At 31.8% G+C, this 7707-nt stretch overlaps 1 long non-coding RNA gene across 1 annotated transcript; it reads right to left on the reverse strand.

The window, feature by feature from the left end:
- Nucleotides 1-451: 451 nt before the first annotated feature.
- On the reverse strand, nt 452-1343 carry LOC115034477. Its single transcript, XR_003839831.1, has 2 exons — nt 940-1343; nt 452-875 (listed from the first exon to the last, which is right to left on the reverse strand). It is a non-coding gene; the product is annotated as an uncharacterized LOC115034477 (long non-coding RNA).
- Nucleotides 1344-7707: the final 6364 nt, after the last annotated feature.

Raw genomic sequence — 7707 nt, forward strand, 5'->3', positions numbered from 1 at the left:
CTTATTCTAACAAACTGCATAATATCGTACGCATTATAATAATAATAATAATATATAGTATCGGCGGGCATTGTATCGTATCTATATATAGGTACACCCGCGTAACTTGACCTACATATATATTTTTTCAAATACCTAATATTATGCTGCAACGACGGCCGTTACAGATATACAAAGGATAGTAATATCAAACAATATTGGCGATTCGTTGTACCTACGCGCGCGATACAAATTGTGTTTTGTCTCGTTTCCGTTTTAAATGTGTTCTCTTATGCATATTGTAGGTATCTCCTAACTACTATATATAATATTATATTATAGCAACTACGCAACAAAAATAATAATGATGATAATAATAACACTCATATATATACTATATAGCATATTATTATCATACGATATCGTGTAAGACCGCGCTAGTAAGTACCTACCTACATAATAGTTTGTATAATAACGTATCACGCACCTATATTTCGATTTGTCAGTCGATCGATTGTTTAAATAACTATCGAGCTCGGCGACACTATAATATTATAATAATGATAATAATAATTGTTTCTATAATAGTGTACGCGTCCCACGCCGACCACATGCACAGTTATTATATTATAATATTATAACTACGTGCTATACCACACGCACAAAGAAATATTATTAATTTTTCTTCGATACGATGCAATATATCGTGCGCGATTTTCCGACGAGTGACATTTGTGGCGATTTGCAGCCAAGCGTGCGCACACAAAATTGGACAATCGTGGTTGGTTTGGAACCGTGAATTGATTGTGGAAAAACATCACGTCGTGACGTTATGATCGGAACTGTATTTTTATCGAAACATAATATTATTATTATTTTGCAGAAGTAACATCTGTCTGAAAAATATTATGACGTAGGTATAATGATTGTATATGGAAAATATAATACTGTGTTGCTTACTTTTGGCGTATGGAGCCTTTTAGTGTGAGGATTTGTAATGACGATCTGATGGTATCGTTTGACCTACCCGCAGCCCAATCCTGTGATTTGGCCGAGAGTATAGTAGATTGCAGCGCCTCCAGTTTTGACCAACTGCAGGATTTAGATATGTCGAGACTGTCCATGCAGACCCTGCGTAAGCGATGATAGCTGGTCTGATGTAAGTTTCATAGATGAATAGTTTGGAATTAATTGATAAACCGTGAATATTAATGTGGAAAAACATCATGTCGGAAACACGTCATGGCGTTATGATCGGAACTGTCTTTATATCGAATCATAATATGATTACTTAGCAGTCGTAATCTGTCTGAAAAATATTATGACGTAATAATTTTATATGGAAAAATATAATACTGCATAATACTCAGTCCTGTAAAGAATACTTTTAAAAAGTACTTGAGTAAATACTCAAATACATTTTTTTTAAGTATTTAAGATACTACTCAAATACTTTTGGTTTTTAAAGTGGATTTCTAATTATCATAATATAAACACATAGATAGTAGGTAATCTAATAGTTATCTAATAGTTTTAAAGAGAATATTGTTATTCAAAATTCAATAACTTTATTTAGAAATCTGGTTTTCACAAACCTTTGGGCTTCGGCTAAAACAGAAATACAGAATATTAAATAAAACTATTATTCTATTATTGTAGTTGACAAAAATATTTTTCCAACCAATTATTTCGAATAAAAATAAAATGTTCGAAATAAAAAACCAAAGTATTCAATACAAAAAAAAATATTTAAAATACCATTCAAAATATTTCATGCTGAAAGTATTTACAAAGCTATTCAATACTTAAAAAAGTATTTGAATACTTTTACTCAAATACTTTTACTTAAATACTTTACAGGACTGATAATACTATATAATATTCGACTTATTCTATGGAGTCTTTTAGTGTCAGGATTTGTAACGATGGTACCTATATCGTTTGACACGTACCATACCAATCCTGTGATTTTTCTGAGAGTAGTATATTGCAGCGCCTCCAGTTTTGACCAACAGCAGTATTTCGATATGTAGTTGACTGTCCATGCAGGCCCTGCATGATAGCTGGTATGATATAAGTTTTGAAGATGAATAGTTTAGAATTGATCGATAAAGGGCTATGTTCGTTAATTAGTGGGAAAAGTGAGAACTTTACACATTTAGCTTCAGAGACGACATTCTTGACGTGGGAGGAAAAAAATTAGGTTTTTGTCCATAATAGTGACTCCCAGGCATTTGACTTTGTTTTCCCATTTGTTGGGAGTGCCAAAATATAAACATCTCATTTATGTTTAATGAAAATCAAAACAGTGCTCCTATAGTCTTTGGGTATAGTCGATCTGAAATATTAATATAGATAATATCATTATATGTATTATATTAACTAGTGTTATATAGTTTTCAATCCACAAAATTGCCCAAATCTGATGAGCTATATTTTATTGAAAAATAATGTACACCAGCTCTATTCTTAATTCATACTTTCATCATTAATAGGAATTTATTTAACAGTAACACTATAATGTCATAATTATTAAATTTTCACGGTTATGGAAAGATACGTATCTATTCAGTTCGAAGGGAATATTTTTCGACGTCACAAAAATTGATTTAAAATACATAAAATAATGTAATAACATTCACGTAGGTAATACACAAATATTTTTTTTATTTTACACAATGATATATACAATCTGTACAATTATGCACAATTAGCATATTTGATAAGGGTTTCGATGATACATGAGTACGTGAGTAAGAAGCCACCCACTAATGGCACTTGACAAACAAATATTATAAAGATATTTTAATATTTAGACGTTTAGTATAAAGTCTTTGAGATAGGTAGCTTATTCAAACCGTGTCACTCTCTTCCGTATATAGAACTAAAAAATAAATAAAATACTTACACGACATAACTTATATGTCTCGCATTTAACGCGCGCACGCGTACGTGATCGTATATTATTCATATATATATGTAATGTTCAGCTGCAGTATAAAAAGTTTGTTTCGAAATAATTTCAAACGGTTAAAAACATAAAAAAAAAAAACACGATTGCGTGTAGTAGGTGCCTACCAATATATACGTTTTTATCGTTTGCAGAGCGAAACACAAATCGAGTCTCGGCGCCGGACATTTATATTATTACCGCTGCGGTTACGTCCAGCGGTGGTTTTTTATAATATATAGATATAATAATGTTAAATTGTTATTATTATTATTATTATTATATGTACGAACCGTTTACAGTTACTACACACGCATATTATCGTATATATCATAAGCATGTAAAGTATATCGCATAATGTAAACGTGTATAGGTACCTACATTTATATTATTATATATTATATTATTTATTGTAATGCGTAGTGAACATATAATAATAATAATAATAATAATGATAAAGTAGGTAGGTGCTCCGTAATGTTAATTTTTTTTCTGTACGAACGGGCGCGCACTGCAGCAATATTGCACGGAATTTACACGGATACGGAGCTGAGGACATATAATGTTATTGTATTTTATTTTCATTTTTATTATGGAAGAGAAAGAGAGAATATCAAAATAATAATATAAACACTGCACAACGCATTACAATAATATGTGCACGCGCGCATAATACTGCACAGTATATTATAATAATGCACCTAAACCTATCTGTACACAAAGTGAAACTAATTTATAACAATGTCTTTAGTATTATAATAATATGATTTCGAAATGAGACGATAAAATATAAATATTATTTACCTCGCAATACGTAGGTAGATACTTTTTACAAAATATATCGCTAAACCGTTATTATTTAATTGTGCTGTTATAACTCATATGGGTAGAATCCCTATGATTCTATATCATGTATAGGAATATATTATATAGTTGTGATCTACTATGTGATCGTCGTAGCAGCTACAGTCAAATTCGGACGATTTTCTTCCAACCCAGTCGAATTCATCTCGATTGCACTTGGGTCTGACTGTCTGAGACCAATAGAAATTTCTAAATGGACGGCTCGATTTTCCCGGTTATTCGTTACTCTGTCGTCAGCAACAGCGTATAGGTTACGTTTTTTTTTAAAAATTTAAAACATAAAATAAATACCTATATTAGGCTATAAAGAATTTTTTTTATGGTGTTCTGCTGAACAATTCTTTTCAGAAACAGTTAATAGTTAATAAAGGTGTTATCACTTTTATTACCAATATTATATTACCAACACGCATAAGTGCGTGGATAAATGTTTTAAAATTATCACTCAAAACCATTCAGTCCATTAATAGTTGCTTGGTAAAAAATTCTTATAGCAACTGTCGAGAGTTTGTGACTCTATATTATAGTCTCATTAGTATAACTGTATACGATAATATTTTATATCATTATAGCTGTATTGACCGGAGGGGACGAGTTAAACCAAGATGGGCAATCCACTTTCAGCGGATAGTATAATAGATACTATAATAGGTAACTTTTTTTCCTTACGGGAACAAATTGCAAGCACAAATAAACAATAATATACTTTTATGATTTCAATATTATTAATAGCTGGTAAGCCGCCCTAAAGTAACGGGTTCAATCAATTATCTAAACCTTCCTCGAATCGTCAAAACCGGTCAGGTATTTTTTGATTCTATAAGCAATATCAGTTAATACCTACCCTCCGTCTTTATTAGGTAAACAATTGCTGTTAACCGTGGCTTCTGTTATATAATTTGTTATACGCGACCCGCTCGAGATCCCAAATCGTATGTGTTCAAAATTTCGTGAAATTGATCAAAAACTTTGGATTATTTACACATGGGTCATTTAAATATGTAAATGACCAGACCAATGATATCTGCATTAAACGACGTTCTATTATAATAATTGAGCTAGGTACCTATACAGTTAGGTACCGTTTTGCTCCAGTTGAAATATTTTCAATAATAATGTTTTTGTCAAATTCGGTCGAGTGTTTTTGTAGTCTATAAACCTCGACCATACTATTTGCCTCTTATATTATATATAATAAAAGCTATTACTGAATTTTTAATTGCATATAGAATAGCTTTATTAGCCTAAAATATAAAATGCGACACAATACTGAATATACACTCAATACAGAAAACTATAGGTATGCAATTATAATAACTATTTTATCATCTAAAACCAATGGAAACCCTAAACCATGATGATATAATGACACGAGATTTACATATATGTGATAATACGAAAGATAGAAGAAGAAGATTATTCTATTTTATAATACAATATCAGGTATAATAATATTCTTTCATTGGGAACATTTAAATATTTAATTACCTATTTCATTATAGTCATCGTTATCGACCCATTCACGCGCTGTACATCAAACTATCTCAAAGTCTGTAAATCAATCATTAATAAAAGATACATGGGAGTATTTATATTATGACGCAGAGGCACTCGACACTATCGTTTTACTTGCGTGGTACACGTTTTGGTATATACCTGGTATCTTATAACCTTGTTCGTGAATACCGGCATCGCCGAGACGAGACGTAAATCGTGGTCGTAAATTACGCGTAATTCATTGTGGTTTCTCATCGTCGCACGGGACGGAAAATCAATAATACCTATGCAAATACCTACATAATATAATATATATTATACCTGTACAATAATATAGCGCTGGTCAATCATAAAAACGGTTTTTTTTAGTCGTTCAGTCGGCTAAAAATATTTTAGATTTTAGTAACGTTTAATATAATAGCATTATTGAGTGGGGGGTGTATTTCAGTATTTGTTTCACATATTATATGAGTCTTGGGATGGGGCTGGTTCTGGAAAGGCGCCAATGCTTAATCGGATATGCCTTGGTTGTGGATTGGATTTAGTGAGTTTAGTGAGTTGGAGCTGCTAAACTGTAGTTTAGGCACTATATTATTTGTAGAGACTTTTATTTGTTATAATATTTTTTTCTTCTTTTTTTTTTTAGTTTTGTTCTTCTTAATGTATATATTATATAGTGGTAATATTACATGTCTTAAGGATAAAGATTTAAACTTTGTACAACAACCTGCAGTTATGTGAGTGTATTTAATATTGAGAATAGGTAATTATGAAAATTGTGTTTTAGATAGAGAAAAAATACAGTAGAAAATTATAATATTTAAATACTATAGTTTTGAAAGTCTATGGATAATTGATTATTTTTTAATCGCCGATTTGGAAATTTCAATATGTAAGTGCAATTTCGATGACGTAGGTAATCGATTATAGTCTGCACAATAATATTATGTTCTAAAAATACGTTATTTTTGTTATATTTGCGTAGATTTTTGGTAGGTATACCTACCTAGTTATTACTCATCGTCACATCAAAATTTCACCCGAGTGAGCTGCAGTCGGCTATATTATACTTTCGGTCAGTTATATATGAACGAAACCGTTTGAGGAGGTAATATAGCGATAAAATAATAATTTCGTGCGAGATAAGAGCTCCTCCGGTCCGATATATGGTCGGAAGGCGATTAGGGCGAAAAAGTGCGCTCGCGACCGTGCCACGCACATGTGTGCAGTTCGCCCCAGCTACGACCCCGTCCTCATAAATAACTCAACCGCCATCGCCTTGGCAGAACTACCCTCTGTCGAGCCGCCCGCGTAATATAATAATAATAATATAATAATAATTTAATCCGGTGACGGGGCACATAAATTATACACGATCGCGACGTGTATAACAAATAGGTACCTATAAATATATGTATATATACACATAGTCCTTGTCCGCTGCCGTACGAGGAGGTTTTACCTCGCGGTTGTGGGCGCGACAAATTCAATAACACGCGCTGCACTTGCTCCGGTCAATATCATAATTCATTATACATATTTTTTTACGGTATTTTTTCGTCGAGTTTTCTCCCTTATCCCCCCCCTCCCCCCATCATCCCTGCGCTGTTCAAAAAAATACTATAAAGGTCCGCGAAAAAACCCCGCGGAAGGCGAGGAAGCTTTTCGCGTTACTTGTCCCCATCACACTTTACCATCATTGATAAACGGCGATGTTCGATATGTCTTTCCTCGGTCGGCTCGACCCGTTTTCAGCGTCTGATGGAAATAATAGTCTTATCCGTCACCGTTATCACACGGACTTTCGAAGTGATCTGCAGTATTCACTGTGTACAGCGCGTTGGATGTACAGTGATAAAAATGTTTCTACACTTATGTATAATAAATAATAATATATTATACGGGTTAGATCATATTATTATAATTATATTAAAGTATTATGCATTGTATGTCATAATAGGTCATCATCATATACCATTTTCCAATAACGCATTGACGTCTATAATTTTATGAGTGATTTTGAATAAATTGCTCATACTGTGCAGTTTATTATGTTATTACTTGTTAATTAGCAATTAAAGGTTGAAGTTCTAGGACCTTAAAACTGTATCTATAAGTTAAACGCATTGATTGTATGCGAATAACAACACGATATAAAATAAATAACAACCACAATATTACCTATATTATACAGAGTGTAACAGAAAGAACTGACTTTTGTAATAACTTTTGTTCTAATCAATATTTTTTTATTTTTTTTTATTCATCATTTAGAGACTTAATGTCTAAGCGCTACATGTATAATTTAAATTTTTCTTATGTTTATTTTTTAGTACTGAAAATTAAAATTTAAAATTTAATTTAAATTTTTTTGGATAAATTCAAAATAGCCAATTTTTGAATCTGATTATAAGAAC

This window comes from Acyrthosiphon pisum, chromosome A3 (genome assembly GCF_005508785.2).
Source record: "Acyrthosiphon pisum isolate AL4f chromosome A3, pea_aphid_22Mar2018_4r6ur, whole genome shotgun sequence".
Taxonomy (NCBI): Eukaryota; Metazoa; Arthropoda; class Insecta; order Hemiptera; family Aphididae; genus Acyrthosiphon; species Acyrthosiphon pisum.